The following is a 15081-nucleotide window of genomic DNA, read 5'->3' as shown; positions in this document are numbered from 1 at the left end:
GTGTGTTATCGCACTGCATCAGAAACAGGTGTTATTATTACCTGGCTTTTACTGATGAAGTAACTGAGTTCACTTGGAGAAAAAGCTGTGATAAAATGTGTAATGGTGCTATAATCTGGTTCAGGACCTATGGTCTTAACTACTGGCTCTACTGAGTGTGGAGTAGATGACAAACTAAATATGTCGTAATCTGTCATATGTCCAACTGTATGCCTGGCAATATTCAGTTATACTCAGAGGCAAAGCCTGGTGATGTGGCCCTCCTCCCTAGGTGGCAGTGGCAGGGAGCTTAACTTTTGCACAAACAGCAGATGCATCCACTGTTCCAGAAGAACCCAACTCACTCCACCTCCTGACCCATCTTAACATTCAGTCACACTTGGGTTTTAAGCTTTCCTCTCAAATCATAGATATGTACCCAACATTTCCTGTCTACTTTTCCCAAACCACACTTCACCCTCCTATAAGGTTTTGAGCTCCTCAAAAGCATCTTCCTCTTTCAGAAATGTCTCCCTGCCCCTAAACAGCACTGGAAACAACAGAATGAGCTCAGGTCTTACTCTAAATTCTGTCACTGCTACAAACTGTGTGAAATGTCACAGGAAGTAGGAGTCATATTTTGTGACCTATAGTTAACTTTCTGTGCAGCAGGCAAAGCGCCGATTCTTGTACACTGACTTTGGAACAAATGCCACAGGCCCTAATTGCAGACTCCAAGGAGCTGAGATTCCATACTGGGGTTGCTGGAGGCAAGAAGCCTTCCCACTTTCAGGACCCAGACCTGCCCTTCCCCCACCCAGCCCCGCCCAGCCAGCTACACCCTGGCCACAGAGCGCTCACAAAGGCTCAGTGTGTGTATGCCCGGTTGACTCACAGTGGTTCTGGGCCCAGGCGAGGACCTTCTCAGAGGGGCCAAAGGGGCCCTCTCTCTCCTGGCCATTTTCCATGGGGAGCACTCAGTAACCAGGACCACGCCAGACTTCAAAAAACAGAAAGGAAAGTGGAAGTGAAAGGCAGCAGAGGACTCAGAATTGCTGTTTCTTATTTCTTTCTTAGAGAATTATAGACAGCAGGAAGGACTCACCTTTTAGTCTGTCAGTTTGTTTGAGAGAGAGACAAAGAGATACATTTTAATTGAGAGACAATTCACATAACATAAAACTAACCACTTTATTTATTGAGATGGCGGTCTCACTATATTGCCCAGGGTGGTCTCAAACTCCTGGGCTCAAGTGATCCTCCTCACTTGGCCTCCCAAAGTGCTGGGATTACAGGCGTGAGCCACCGCGCCCAGCTAAACTATTTTATTTTATTTTATTTCATTTCATTTTATTTATTTATTTTGAGACAGTTTTGCTCTTGTCGCCCAGGCTGGAGTGCAATGGGATGATCTCGGATCACTGCAACCTTCGCCTCCCAGGTTCAAACGATTCTCCTGCCTCAGCCTCCTGAGTAGCTGGGATTACAGGCACCTGCCACCATGCCCAGCTTTTTTTTTTTTTTTTTTTTTTTTTTTTTTTTTAAAGTAGAGACGGGGTTTCACCATGTTGGCCAGGCTGGTCTCAAACTCCTGACCTCAGGTGATCCACCTGCCCCAGCCTCCCAAAGTGCTGGGATTACAGGTGTGAGCCACCGTGCCAGGCCGAACTAACCATTTTAAATTGACCAGCTCTGTGGCACTTAGGGCATTCACAATATTGTGCAAACACTACCTTTGGTTCTAAAACATTTTCACCCCAAAAGAAAACTCGAACCCATTCAACAGTGATTCCCCATCTTCCCACCCACACTTGGCCCCTGGTGACCATCAGTCTGCTTTCTGTCTCTATGGATTTGCCAATTCAGGATATTTCATATATATGGAATCATACAATATGTGACCTTCTGTGTCTGGCTTCCTTCTCTTGGCATAATCTTGCAACGTTTATCCCCAATGGAGCCTATATCAGTACTTCATTCCTGTTTATTACCTATTCATAGTCCATTGTATGAATATATCACAGTTGGTTTACGGATTTATCAATTGATGAACACTGGAGTTGCTTCCACCTTTTGGTTATTGTGAATAGCACTGCCATGAACATTTGGGTGCAAATAAGAGTACCCGTTTATAATTTATTAGGGTTTATATCTAGGAGTGGGGTTGCTGGGTCACATGCTAATTTTATATTTAACTTTTTGTGGCACCATCAAACTGTTTCCCCAGTGGTTGCACCATTTTACATTTTCTCCAGCAATGTATGAGTCACCCTCTTCTTAACGTGTACCCATTTGTCCCTTTCCTCTTCCCTACTTTTTAGAAAGCCAGTTCCCCACAGACTTCTCTTTTCCCTGGAGTAGAGGGTGGGAGAAGTTGTATCGCTAGTAGAAAGACTACTCCTAAGCCTCCATTCTTACCTTTATCCGCAAATAGAATACGGTGACCAGGAGGAGGCGAGGACAGGCTGCCACCTCCCTGTGGTCACTAAGGTACACCCACTACAGCCGTTAACGCGACTCCATAAACCTACCCTCCTAGCGACCTCCAACGCCTCGGTCCTCGCCCAGAACATCACATTAAACTTTTAAACAGTCAAAGCTGAGCGCAGATAGGAAGGGGCTCGGTGTGGAAGGTGCCAGCTCTGGCTCAGCCCTGCAGGTGACTGTTTAACTCTCAGCCCAAGCTTAAGATCTCCGAAGACACCCATTGCCTCGTCCTGCCCAGTCCCCTACGCTAAAGGGCCGGCTTGCCTGGGCCTGGCTGGCAGCTGACAGGAATGGAGAGGAAGGGCCTCCCTCTCCACCCACTCTCGCCGGGGTTACTGCCGGTCACAGACCCGGGCCTTCAAGAGCTATTTACATTTACAACAGCCCACCAGCGCCTGACCACGCCGGAGCCAATCAGCGGCCCCCAAGCTTGTCTGATTCTGTCTGCTCCAATCAGGAGGCGCGGTCCTTCCAGGCTCTTGCTCCTGTGAATCACAGGTCGGCGGGAGCCTTTTTTCCTTTTTTTTTTTTCCCCGGGGAGTCGGCCTTGGGGCTCTGCTCGCCTACCTCAGTCTGCCCTACCCTGGAATGGGGAAAATGCGGACATGCCACTCAGTCCGGCCGCGAACAGTGCTCCAGAACTCAGAGAGTTTTCCAGACGGGTGGAGATCGCGTTTCCTGCCCGCCGAGGTCCCATCGCTTTCCTGCTGGGAAGACAAATGAGGCACTTTAGCCGTCTTCATGGCCAGCCCCTCCCTCATAACCCGAGATTCCTTGTGGGCTCTTAGTCCATAGCTGCCTTTGAGGTGGTGTAGACCTTGCTAACCAGGATGGCCCAGTAGGCAGAGCTCATTTTTATTCCTGTCTGCAATCGTGCAAAAACGCCTCTCATGGAAGAGGCAGAGCGCCAGGAGTCAGCAAAACACACTAAAGATTGGGCAGTCACTGGGGAGAACGTGAGTAAAAGCACAGGAACAACAAAGCGTTCAGGAACTTTCGAGGCTGACGCAACCGGCGCAGGAAGGTGGTGTGTGGTGGGAGAGTGGGAGGGGACAGTGGAAAGTTTAGACTTGCTTCTGTAAGTGATAAGCAGTCATCAGATATTTTCAAGCAGAAGAGGAAAATAATCTCTCTGTTTCGCAAAGTTAACTCTCATGGCAACAGGGCAGAGTAGCGGGGGCTGGGAACTGGGAGAAGTTGGGAGGCTATTGTCACCACTCCGGTGAGGAGTCATGGGACCTCACAAGCTGGGATAGTCACGGTGGGAATGGAAAGGGCACAAGCTGAGAGGCATTTGGGAGGAGAATCAATAGCACTTTATTGACTGGATGTGTGAGATGAGTGAGGGCAGCAATCAGAAGAGGACTTTGAGGTTTCTAGCCTGAGTGGTTGGGAGGACAGCACTTCCCCTACCTGAAATAGGTAGCAAAAATGAGAAAGAGAGAAGCCGAGAGATTTTGCAAAGGGAATAGGAGTTCAGTTGTTGACATGTGGAGTCTGAATTGCAAGAAGTATATTCCTGTGGATATAATACCCAGTAGACATTTGGGAATTTGGATCTGGTGTCGAGAAGAAAAGTAGAGATGAGATCCAAAGGGTTTATAGTGGAGCTGGAGAGAAATTGATGACCTAAAGAGAAATTATAGAATAAGAAGATTCGGGCAGGGCACAGTGGCTCATGCCTGTAATCCCAGCATTTTGGGAGACCAAGGTAAGAGGATTGCTTGAGCCCAGGAGTTCGAGACCAGCCTGGGCATACTGACTCTACAAAAAAATGCAAAAATTAGCCGGGTGTGGTGACATGTGCCTGTAATCCCAGCTACGTGGGAGGCTGAGGTGGGAGGATCACCTGAGCCTGGGGAGGTCTAGGCTGCAGTGAGCCGAGATAGCACCACTGCACTCCAGCATGGGCAACAGAGCAAGAGCAAAACCCTGTCTCAAAAGAAAAAACAAAGAAGATTCAAGTACAGAATCTTGGGAAGGTAGAAAGAGGACACAGAGGCCAGGTGTGGTGGCTCATGCCTGTAATCCCAGCACTTTGGAGGCCGAGGTGGGTTGATCACCTGAGGTCAGGAGTTCAAGACCAGCCTAGTCAACATGGTGAAACTCTGTCTCTATTAAAAATTAGCCAGGCGTGGTGGCGGGCGCCCGTAATCCCAGCTTCTGGAGAGGCTAAGGTAGGAGAATGGCTTGAACATAGGAGGCAGAGGTTGTAGTGAGAAAAAAAAAACAGGACACAGAGCTAGCAAAACAGACAAAGAAGTATCAGAAAGACATGAAAAATTTTTAAAAAAAGCAAACTACAGTACTATCATAGAAATAAGAAAACAATTCCAGGAAGAGGAAGCCAGACATTGTTTATATATATACATAACAATAGGACATCGATTAAATAAATTATAAAGCATTCATTTGATAGAATAGAGCCATTAAAATTATGTTGTAAAACTATATAAAGAGATATTCAATGCATCTTTTTTCCTCCAATGCATCTTAGAAACACGCAGGTTAAAAAATAGTATATATGCTGGGCATGGTGGCTCACGTCTATAATCCCAGCACTTTGGGAGGCTGAGGTGGGTGGATCACAAGGTCAGGAGTTTGAGACCAGCCTAGCCAACATAGTGAAACCCTGTCTGTACCAAAAACATAAAATTAGCTCAGTGTGGAGGCGGGTGCCTGTAATCCCAGCTACTCCGGAAGCTGAGGCAGGAGAATCACTTGAACCTGGGAGGCAGAGGTTGCAGTGAGCAGAGATCGTGCCGCTGCACTCCAGCCCCAGTGACAATGTGAGACTCCATCTCAAAAAAAAAAGTATATATATATAATTGTCCCAGTTTTTTAAATTACATATGTGACTGCAAAAAGGCATGAGAAGGATGGGTGGCTCATGCCTGTAATCCCAGCACTTTGGGAGGCCAAGGCAGGCAGATCACCTGAGGTCAGGAGTTTGAAACCAGCCTAGCCAGAGCTGTTCTATATCTTCATTGAAGTAATGTTTACACAGCTCTGTACAATTATCCAAACTCCTCATAAGGGAGGAGGAGACCACCCCTCATATTGTCTTATGCCCAATTTCTGCCTCCAAAGAAAGAAGAAGTGAAAACTAAAAGACAGAAATGAAATCCACAGGCAGACAGCCCAGCGCCACACCCTGGGCCTCGTAGTTAAAAGATCAACCCCGACCTAATTGGTTATGTTATCTATAAATTACAGACATTGTATGGAAAAGTACTCTGAAAATCCCTGTCCTGTTCTCTTCTGTTCTAATTACCAGTGCATGCAGCCCCAGTCACGTACCCCTTGCTTGCTCAATCGATCACGGCCCTCTCACGCAGACCACCTTAGAGTCCTAGGATGCCGACCCCCTTAGAGTTGTAAACCCTTAAGACAGACAGGAATTGCTCACTTGGGGAGCTCGGTTTTTTGAGACGTGAGTCTTGCCGATGCTCCTGGCCGAATAAAGCCCTTCCTTCTTATATTTTTTTTGAGACGGAGTCTTGCTCTGTCGCCCAGGCTGGAGTGCAGTGGTGCGATCTTGGCTCACTGCAAGCTCCGCCTCTGGGATTCACGCCATTCTCCTGCTTCAGCTTCTGGAGTAGCCGGGACTACAGGCGCCCGCCACCACGCCCAGCTAAATTTTTTGTGTTTTTAGTAGAGACGGGGTTTCACTGTGTTAGCCAGGATGGTCTCAATCTCTTGACCTCGTGATCCGCCCGCCTCGGTCTCCCAAAGTGCTGGGATTACGGGCGTGAGCCACCGTGTCCGGCCAGCCCTTCCTTCTTTTTTTTTTTTTTTTTTTTTTTGAGACGGAGTCTCGCTCTGTCGCCCGGGCTGGAGTGCAGTGGCCGGATCTCAGCTCACTGCAAGCTCCGCCTCCCGGGTTTACGCCATTCTCCTGCCTCAGCCTCCCGAGTAGCTGGGACTACAGGCGCCCGCCACCTCGCCCGGCTAGTTTTTTGTATTTTTTAGTAGAGACGGGGTTTCACCGTGTTAGCCAGGATGGTCTCGATCTCCTGACCTCGTGATCCGCCCATCTCGGCCTCCCAAAGTGCTGGGATTACAGGCTTGAGCCACCGCGCCCGGCCCAGCCCTTCCTTCTTTAACTTGGTGTCTGTGGGGTTTTGTCTGCGGCTCATCCTGCTATACTCAAACTAGAATTCCTTCCTTAACTTTTTTGTTTTTTTTTTTTTAAGAGACAGAGTCTCACTCTGTCATCCAGGCTGGAGTGCAGTGGCATGATCTCATAATCTCGGCTCACTGCAACCTCCACCTCCCAGGTTCAAGGGATTTTCCTGCCTCAGCCCCTGGAGTAGCTGGGATTACAGGTATGCAGCACCATGCCCTACTAATTTTTGTATTTTCAGTAGAGATGGGGTTTCATCATTTTGGCCAGGCTGGTCTCGAACTCCTGACCTCAGGTGATTCGCTCGCCTCGGCCTCCCAAAGTGCTGGGATTACAGGCATGAGCCACTGCACCCGGCTGAATACCTTAATTTTTTTTTTTTTTTTTTTCTGAGACGGAGTCTCGCTCTGTCGCCCAGGCTGGAGTGCAGTGGTTGGATCTCAGCTCACTGCAAGCTCCGCCTCCCGGGTTTTCGCCATTCTCCTGCCTCAGCCTCCTGAGTAGCTGGAACTACAGGCGCCCGCCACCTCACCCAGCTAGTTTTTTTGTATTTTTTTTAGTAGAGATGGGGTTTCACCATGTTAGCCAGGATGGTCTTGATCTCCTGACCTCGTGATCCACCTGCCTTGGCCTCCCAAAGTGCTGGGATTACAGGCGTGAGCCACCCGCTCCTAGCCCCACCTAGTTTTAAGACTATGATATAAAGCACATCTAAGCTCTTCAACCAAACATAAGGTAATAAGAGTTATGTTATTTTCAGTCTATGGAATGGATGTCAATCTCATCTCTTTTGATTGTCAAGCTAGTTCCCATTTCTTCATGGTTTTGACCAAATCTGTTTAAGCTGTCTTTATGATCTGGACTAGGTGAGCTTAAAGTGATCATACCTGGCTGATAAACACTAATTGCATTTCTAAGTAGGCCTCTGGTAGAAATTTGATTATTTGGTTTTAATGTGAGTTTTTTTGTTTTGTTTTGTTTTTTGAGACAGAGTCTCGCTTTGTTGCCAGGCTGGAGTGCAGTGGCATGATCTTGGCTAACTGCAACCTCTGCCTCCTGGGTTCAAGCAATTCTCCTGCCTCAGCCTCCTTAGTAGCTGGGACTACATGTGTGCTCACCGCACCCGGCTAATTTTTTTTTTTTTTTTTTTTAGTAGAGATAGGGTTTCACCATGTTGACCAGGATAGTCTTGATCTCCTGACCTCATGATCTGCCCACCTTGGCCTCCCAAAGTGCTGGAATTTTAGGCGTGAGCCACCATGCCTGGCCCTTAATGTGAGTTCTTATTATACTTCATATCTGTATCATTCATTTTGCGTACTATGGTGCAACAGAGAAACCATTAGGCTAGGAGTCAATATGACCCAGTTTCAAGTACTGGTTCTACTACTTAATAGATGTGTGGCTTTGGGGAAAGGCATTTATGCAGAGGTTTTCTTTTTTTTTTTTTTTTAAAGAAGGAAGGGGTTTATTCGACCAGGAACATCGGCAAGACTCCTGTCTCAAGAGCCGAGCTCCCCAAGTGAGCAATTCCTGTCCCTTTTAAGGGCTCACAACTCTAAGGGGGTCTGCATGAGAGGGTCGTGATCGATTGAGCAAGCAGGGGATGTGTGACTGGGGGCTGCATGCACCGGTAATCAGATTTTTTTTTTTTTTTTTGAGGCGGAGTCTTGCTCTGTCGCCCAGGCTGGAGTGCAGTGGCACAATCTCCGCTCACTGCAAGCTCCACCTCCTGGGTTCATGCCATTCTCCTGCCTCAGCCTCCCAAGTAGCTGGGACTACAGGCGCCCGCCACCTCGCCCGGCTAGTTTTTTTTTGTATTTTTAGTAGAGACGGGGTTTCACTGTGTTCGCCAGGATGGTCTCGATCTCCTGACCTTGTGATCCGCCCTTCTCGGCCTCCCAAAGTGCTGGGATTACAGGCGTGAGCCACCGCGCCCGGCCCAGGACAGGGATTTTCACAGTGCTTTTCCATACAATGTCTGGAATCTACAGATAACATAACCAGTTATGTCAGGGGTCGATCTTTAACTACCAGGCCCAGGGCACAGTGCCGGGCTGTCTGCCCGTGGATTTCATTTCTGCCTTTTAGTTTTTACTTCTTCTTTATTTGGAGGCAGAAATTGGGCACAAGACAATATGAGGGGTGGTCTCCTCCCTTAAAAGAAAGAGTTAATCAATACAGCAAACTTATTTGTTGTCTTATTTTAAGACATTGCCTTAGCTACCTTAACCTTTAGCAAGTCCCACCCTGGTCAGCAGTCATCAACATTGAAATAAAACCTTGCACCAGCAAAAAAAAAAAAAAAAGATTACAACTCTTTGAAAGCTCAGATTATCCTTAGCATTTTTTAGCAATACAGTATTTTAAAATTAAGATAGATACTTATTTATTTATTTATTTATTTATTTATTTTTATTATACTTTAAGTTCTAGGGTACATGTGCATAACGTGCAGGTTTGTTACATATGTATACTTGTGCCATGTTGGTGTGCTGCACCCATCAACTCGTCAGCACCCATCAATTCATCATTTATATCATGTATAACTCCCCAATGCAATCCTTCCCCCGTCCCCCCTCCCCATGATAAGCCCCAGTGTGTGATGTTCCCCTTCCCGAGTCCAAGTGATCTCATTGTTCAGTTCCCACCTATGAGTGAGAACATGCGGTGTTTGGTTTTCTCTTCTTGTGATAGTTTGCTAAGAATGATGGTTTCTAGTTATGCAGAGGTTTTCAATGTGTAGTCCATGGACCCCTGAGGGTACCCCAAATAATTTTCAGGGTATCCATAAGGCTAAAATGATGTCCATCGTGATATTAAGCCTTTATTTGTCTTTTTTCACCATCACATTGACATTTCTTCTGATGGTGGGAAATTCTTTGCACCTTGATAGCAATCACGGTAGTAGCACCAAACTATACCAGTGGGCATTACATTCCTCACTGCCCTGCACTTGGAGGGGAATTCAGTCGCCCAGGCTGGAATGCAATTATCTTGGCTCACTGCAACCTCTGCCTCCTGGGTTCAAATGATTCTCCTGCCTCAGCTTCCCAAGTAATTAGGATTACAGGTGCCTGCCACCACGCCTGGCTAATTTTTTTGTATTTTTAGTAGAGACGGGGTTTCACTGTGCTAGCCAGGATGGTCTCGATCTCCTGACCTCGTGATCTGCCCGCCTCGGCCTCCCGAAGTGCTGGGATTACAGGCGTGAGCCACCGCGCCCGGCCAATTTTTGTATTTTTAGTAGTTTCACCATGTTGGCCAGGCTGGTCTCGAACTCCTGACCTCAGGTGATCCACCTACCTCAGCCTTCCGAAGTGCTGGGATTACGGGTGTGAGCCACCACACCCAGCCAAGATGTTCTTGATAAAATAAAAATTATTAATTTATTAAATTTTGATCCTTAAGAACATCTTTTAAAAATTCCGTGGCATGAAATGGGAAGCAGGAAGTACTTATAAAGTACGTCTGCTACATGTCAAAGAACAGTGGTTGTCTTGAGGAAAAACATCAGTGTGATCATTGTAGTTGTGAGCTGAATTAACCCCTTTATTCATGTAATATCATTTTTGTTTGAAAGAATGACTGACAAACTGGTTGTTCAGACTTTGGTATTTTGCAGTTTCAAGAACATTAGTAAAGTAAAATTGTTACCTTGCAATATTTGTTCCGATAATAAATTTGAGGTTTTGGCAGTGGCTCATTCCTATAATCCCAGCACTTAGGGAGGCTGAGGTGGGAGGAGCACTTGAGCTCAGGAGTTTGAGACCAGCCTGGGCAGTCTCTCCAAAAAGAAAAAAAAAAAAAAAATTAGGCATGATGGCATGCACCAGCTGAAGTGGAAGGAGCACTTGAGCCTGGGAGGCCAAGGCTGCAGTGAGCCATGATTGTGCCACTGCACTCCAGCCCAGACAACAGAGCAAGACCTTATCAAAAAAGAAAGGGAGAGGAGAGGAGAGGAGAGGAGAGGAGAGGAGAGGAGAGGGCAGGGGAGGGGAGGGGAGGGGAGGGGAAAGATAGCTTTCAAGCAAAACTCAGAATTTTGGAAATCTTGCATGTGGTACTAAGCTTGACAGCTTCCCAATAATTAAAGACTCATCTGATGATATCAGTGGTGATGTTAACAAATGTGAATTTTTAAATATTATAGAATAAAATATGTCAACATTTTAGAAGATTTGCATAACTCAGTGAACCGATACTTTTCAAATGACCGAAACATAATGTTACAAAATCATGCATGGATAAAAGATGTATTGAAAATGCAAATGAAGCCAGGTGTGGTGGCTCATGCCTCGAATCCCAGCATTCTGGGAGGCAGAGGCTGGAGGATCACTTGAGGCCAGGTGTTTGAGACCAGCCTGGCCAACATAGCAAGATCCTATCTCCAAAAATAATAAGAGTAAAAAAATTAGCCAGGCATGGTGGCATGCGCGTGAAGTCTTATCTACTTGGGAGGCTAAAGTGGGAGGATGGCTGGAGCTTAGGAGTTCAAGGTTATAGGAAGCTATGATTGCACCACTGCCCTCCAGCCTGGGTGATGAAGTAAGACCATGTTTCAAAAACAAATAAAAAAAAAAAAGAAATGCAAGTTAGACCAATGAACTATAATGTAATGGAATACAAAAAAGTCATTGATATGGTTTCAAATTCCCAGTGCAATTAACCTTTAGGATACTACTTGTCAGGCCTCTGAGCCCAAGCTAAGCCATCACATCCCCTGTGACCTGAATGTATACATCTAGATGGCCTGAAGCAACTGAAAATCCACAAAAGAAGTGAAACTAGCCAAAACTGATGACATTCCACCATTGTGATTTGTTCCTGCCCCACCCTAACCAATGTGATATATTCTCCCCTGCCCTTGAGAAGGTATTTTGCAATATTCTCCTCTGCCCTTTGAGAATGTACTTTGTGCACCTATCCCAAACCTATAAGAACTAATGATAATCCCTCCACCCTTTGCTGACTCCGTTTTCGGACTCAGCCCGCCTGCACCCACGTGAAATATACGGTTGGGTACTTGAGATTAGAGAGTGGTGATGACTTTTAACAAGCATACTGTCTTCAAGCACTTGTTTAACAAAGCACATCCTGCATAGCCCTAAATCCATTAAGCCTTGAGTAAACACAGCACGTGTCTCTGCAAGCACAGGGTTGGGGGTAGGGTTACAGATTAACAGCATCTCAAGGCAGAATAATTTTTCTTAGTACAGAGCAAAATGGAGTCTCTTATGTCTACTTCTTTCTACATAGACACAGTAACCGTCTGATCTCTTTCTTTTCCCCACACGTTTTCTGACTCAGACTGCCTGCACCCAGGTGAAATACACAGCCTTGTTGCTCACACAAATCCTGTTTGGTGGTTTCTACACAAGGATGCATCTGACATTTGGTGCCAAAGACCCAGGACAGGAGGACTCCTTCGGGAGACCAGTCCCCTGTCCTTGCCCTCACTCATGAGGAGATCCACCTACAACCTCAGGTCCTCAGACCAACCAGCCCAAGGAACATCTCACCAATTTCAAATCGGATAAGTAGTCTTTTCACTCACTCTTCTCCAGCCTCTCTCGCTACCCTTCAATCTTCCTCTCTCGCTACCCTTCAATCTCCCTGTTCTTCCAATTCCAGTTCTTTTTCCTCTCTGGTAGAGACAAGGAGACTTATTTTATCCGTGGACTCAAAACTCCAGTGCCAGTCATGGACTTGGGAAGACAGTCCTCCCTTGGTGTTTAATCACTGTGGGGATGCCTGCCTGATTATTCACCATACTCCATTGGTGTCTGATCACCGTGGGGATGCCTGCCTCGGTCATTCACCCACATTCCCTTGGTGGCAAGTCAATTGCGGGGATGCCTGCTTTGGCTGCTCACCCACATTGCAGCCCAGGGCTGTTCAACGCCCCCTGCCGCCCCATCTGCCTTCTCCGTGTCTCTACCCTCTCTTTTCTCTGGGCTTGCCTCCTTCACTATGGGCAACCTTCCACCCTCCATTCCTCCTTCTCCCTTAGCCTGTGTTCTCAAAAACTTAAAACCTCTTCATCTCACACCTGACCTAAAATCTAAGTGTCTTATTTTCTTCTGCAACACTGCTTGGCCCCAATACAAACTCGAAAATGATTCCAAAAAGCCAGGCACTTTTGACTTCTCCATCCTACAAGATCTAGATATTTCTTGTCATAAAATGGGCAAATGGTCTGAGGTGCCTGACATCTAGGCATTCTTTTACATGTCGGTCCCTCCCTAGTCTCTGCTCCCAATGCGACTCGTCCCACATCTTTCTTCTTTCTCTCCTGTCTGTTCCTTCAGTCTCCACCCCAGGTTCTGAGTCCTTTGAATCCTTCTTTTCTATGGACTCATCTGACCTCTCCCCTTCTCCCCAGGCTGCTCCTCACCAGGCGGAGCCAGGTCCCAATTCTTCCTCCCTCTCCTCTCCCCCACTCTATAATCCTTTTATCACCTCTCCTCCTCACACTCAGTGCGGCTTACAGTTTCATTCCGTGACTAACCCTCTCCCACCTGCGCAGCAATTTCCTCTGAAAGAGGTGGCTGACCATCCTGACCTTCATCAGAGCAGGCTGGGGCCTGGCATTCCCGTCACGAGTGGGTGTTCTGACAGGCCCTCAGTTTGTCCCATCTGCACCACCGAGAGGTCTCCAGGTGGCCAGAAGGGCAAAGCTGCCTTCCAAGTGCCTGTCCGTGCCTGGGAAAACAGAGCAGGAGTGTCGTGTGGCCCACAGCGCAGTGCTGGGCGATTCCAGGTGCTGAACAACTCCCCTTGACCCTTGGGCCTGCATCTGACTCCTGGCTGCAGAATCAGAAGCTGAGTCCAGGCAACTGCTCGGCCACTCCCAGTCGCTCCTCCCTAGACACCCAGTTACCAAAGTCAGCAAAGAAGATGTGGTAATCACCACCTGATCTCCACATGGTGAACACAACACTCTCAACCAACACCTCCTTGACCGGTCTGTCTTCAGCACTGGAGGTGGGCAGGCAGGTTTTCTGTGTTTACGAGAACCGTATAGGCTAAGCACAAACATGGAACCAGAGTTCCAGGTGAGGAAACCTCACTCACAGAAGCCCAGGCTGCACCCCACCAGGTGATGCAGCGTGTCTGGGCTGTGGGTGCCAGGAGCCTAGTGCTAGGGATTCGTCTTGAGTGGGAATCCCCACGTTCCTGTCACTGCTGTCAAACAGAAGGTAAACAGTCTTATGAATGTATTTCCTTAGGAAAACTTGTGCAAACTTTTCTTAGGATGTCTATTTATTTAATACTGAACTTTAGCCTACTTTGTGATAGACCATAAACAAATTGAGTAAATCACTATTTCTTACTTCTGTATTTTCTCAAAAATAATTTACAGAATTAAATATACTGTGTACTATTGATCTGCTATTGTGAAAGCAAAGAATTTCATCAAAACAAAATATTTTAAATTATGAGTGAAAATTATGTATGTTAATTTTGCAGCTGTAATATTAATCAAACTTTGTGTAATTCTAATCACAAATGACGTGCCTTAAATGCCCCTCCAGCTGTGGGTTGACAGTGTCCAGACAGGGAGGGCCCATCACCAAAATCCTGAAAGATTGCTAGACCAATTCTATTCAAAACACTTCAAGGCAAAAAAAAAAAAAAAAAAAAAAAAAGAGGCAGCTGGAGCTGAAGGCATAGTGAAGGTTAATGCTCCTTTTTCTTCATCTGACCTCTCCCAATTCAGTTAGCATTTAGGCTCTTTTTCATCAAATATAAAAACTCAGCCCAGTTCATGGCCCGTTTGGCAACAACCCTTAGACGTTTTGCTGCCCTAGACTCAGAGGGGCCAGAAGGTCGTCTTATTCTCAATATGCATTTTATTACCAAGCCCACTCCCAACATTAGAAAAAGCTCCAAAAAATAGATTGCGGCCTTCAAACCCCACAACAGGACTTAATTAACCTCGCCTTCAAGGTGTACAATAATAGAGTAAAGGCAACATATTTCTGAGTTGCAATTACTTGCCTACACTGTGAGAGAAACCCCAGCCACATCTCCAGCACACAAGAACTTCAAAACGCCTGAATCGCAGTGGCCAGGTGTTCCTCCAGGACCACCTCCCCAAGGATCTTTCTTCAAGTGTCGGAAATCTGGTCACTGGGCCAAGGAATGCCCACAGCCCGAAATTCCTCCTAAGTCATGTCCCATTTGTGCAGGACCCCACTGGAAATCGGACTGTCCAACTCACCCAGCAGCCACTCCTAGAGCCACTGGAACTCTGGCCCAAGACTCTCTGACTGACTCCTTCCCAGATCTTCTCGGCTTAGTGGCTGAAGACTGATGCTGCCAGATTGCCTCAAAAGCCTCCTGGACCATCACAGACTCTTTGGGTAACTCATACAGTGGAGGGTAAGTCCGTCCCCTTCTTAATCAATATGGAGGCTACCCACTCCACATTACCTTGGGTAACTCATACAGTGGAGGGTAAGTCCGTCCCCTTCTTAATCAAT

General features: G+C 46.8%; 1 long non-coding RNA gene across 4 annotated transcripts in view; it reads right to left on the bottom strand.

Moving 5' to 3' along the window:
- Positions 1-13371, bottom strand: part of LOC115900281 — a 29562-nt gene extending 16191 nt beyond the window's left edge. For 2 of the 4 annotated variants that reach the window (XR_004059937.1, XR_004059936.1), the window contains exons 1-2: positions 3034-3396; positions 875-979 (exon numbers count right to left, since the gene is read on the bottom strand). This is a non-coding gene — a long non-coding RNA (uncharacterized LOC115900281). Of the gene's footprint in view, positions 1-874; positions 980-3033; positions 3397-5766; positions 5831-13157 lie in introns of those variants that run through there. The other 2 variants (XR_004059939.1, XR_004059938.1) reach the window with 2 other exon arrangements.
- Between the last annotated feature and the right edge of the window lie 1710 nt (positions 13372-15081).

This window comes from Rhinopithecus roxellana, chromosome 11 (genome assembly GCF_007565055.1).
Source record: "Rhinopithecus roxellana isolate Shanxi Qingling chromosome 11, ASM756505v1, whole genome shotgun sequence".
Classification (NCBI taxonomy): domain Eukaryota; kingdom Metazoa; phylum Chordata; class Mammalia; order Primates; family Cercopithecidae; genus Rhinopithecus; species Rhinopithecus roxellana.
The sequence above is the reverse complement of the archived record's forward strand: the minus strand, read 5'-3'. Positions and strand labels throughout refer to the sequence as shown.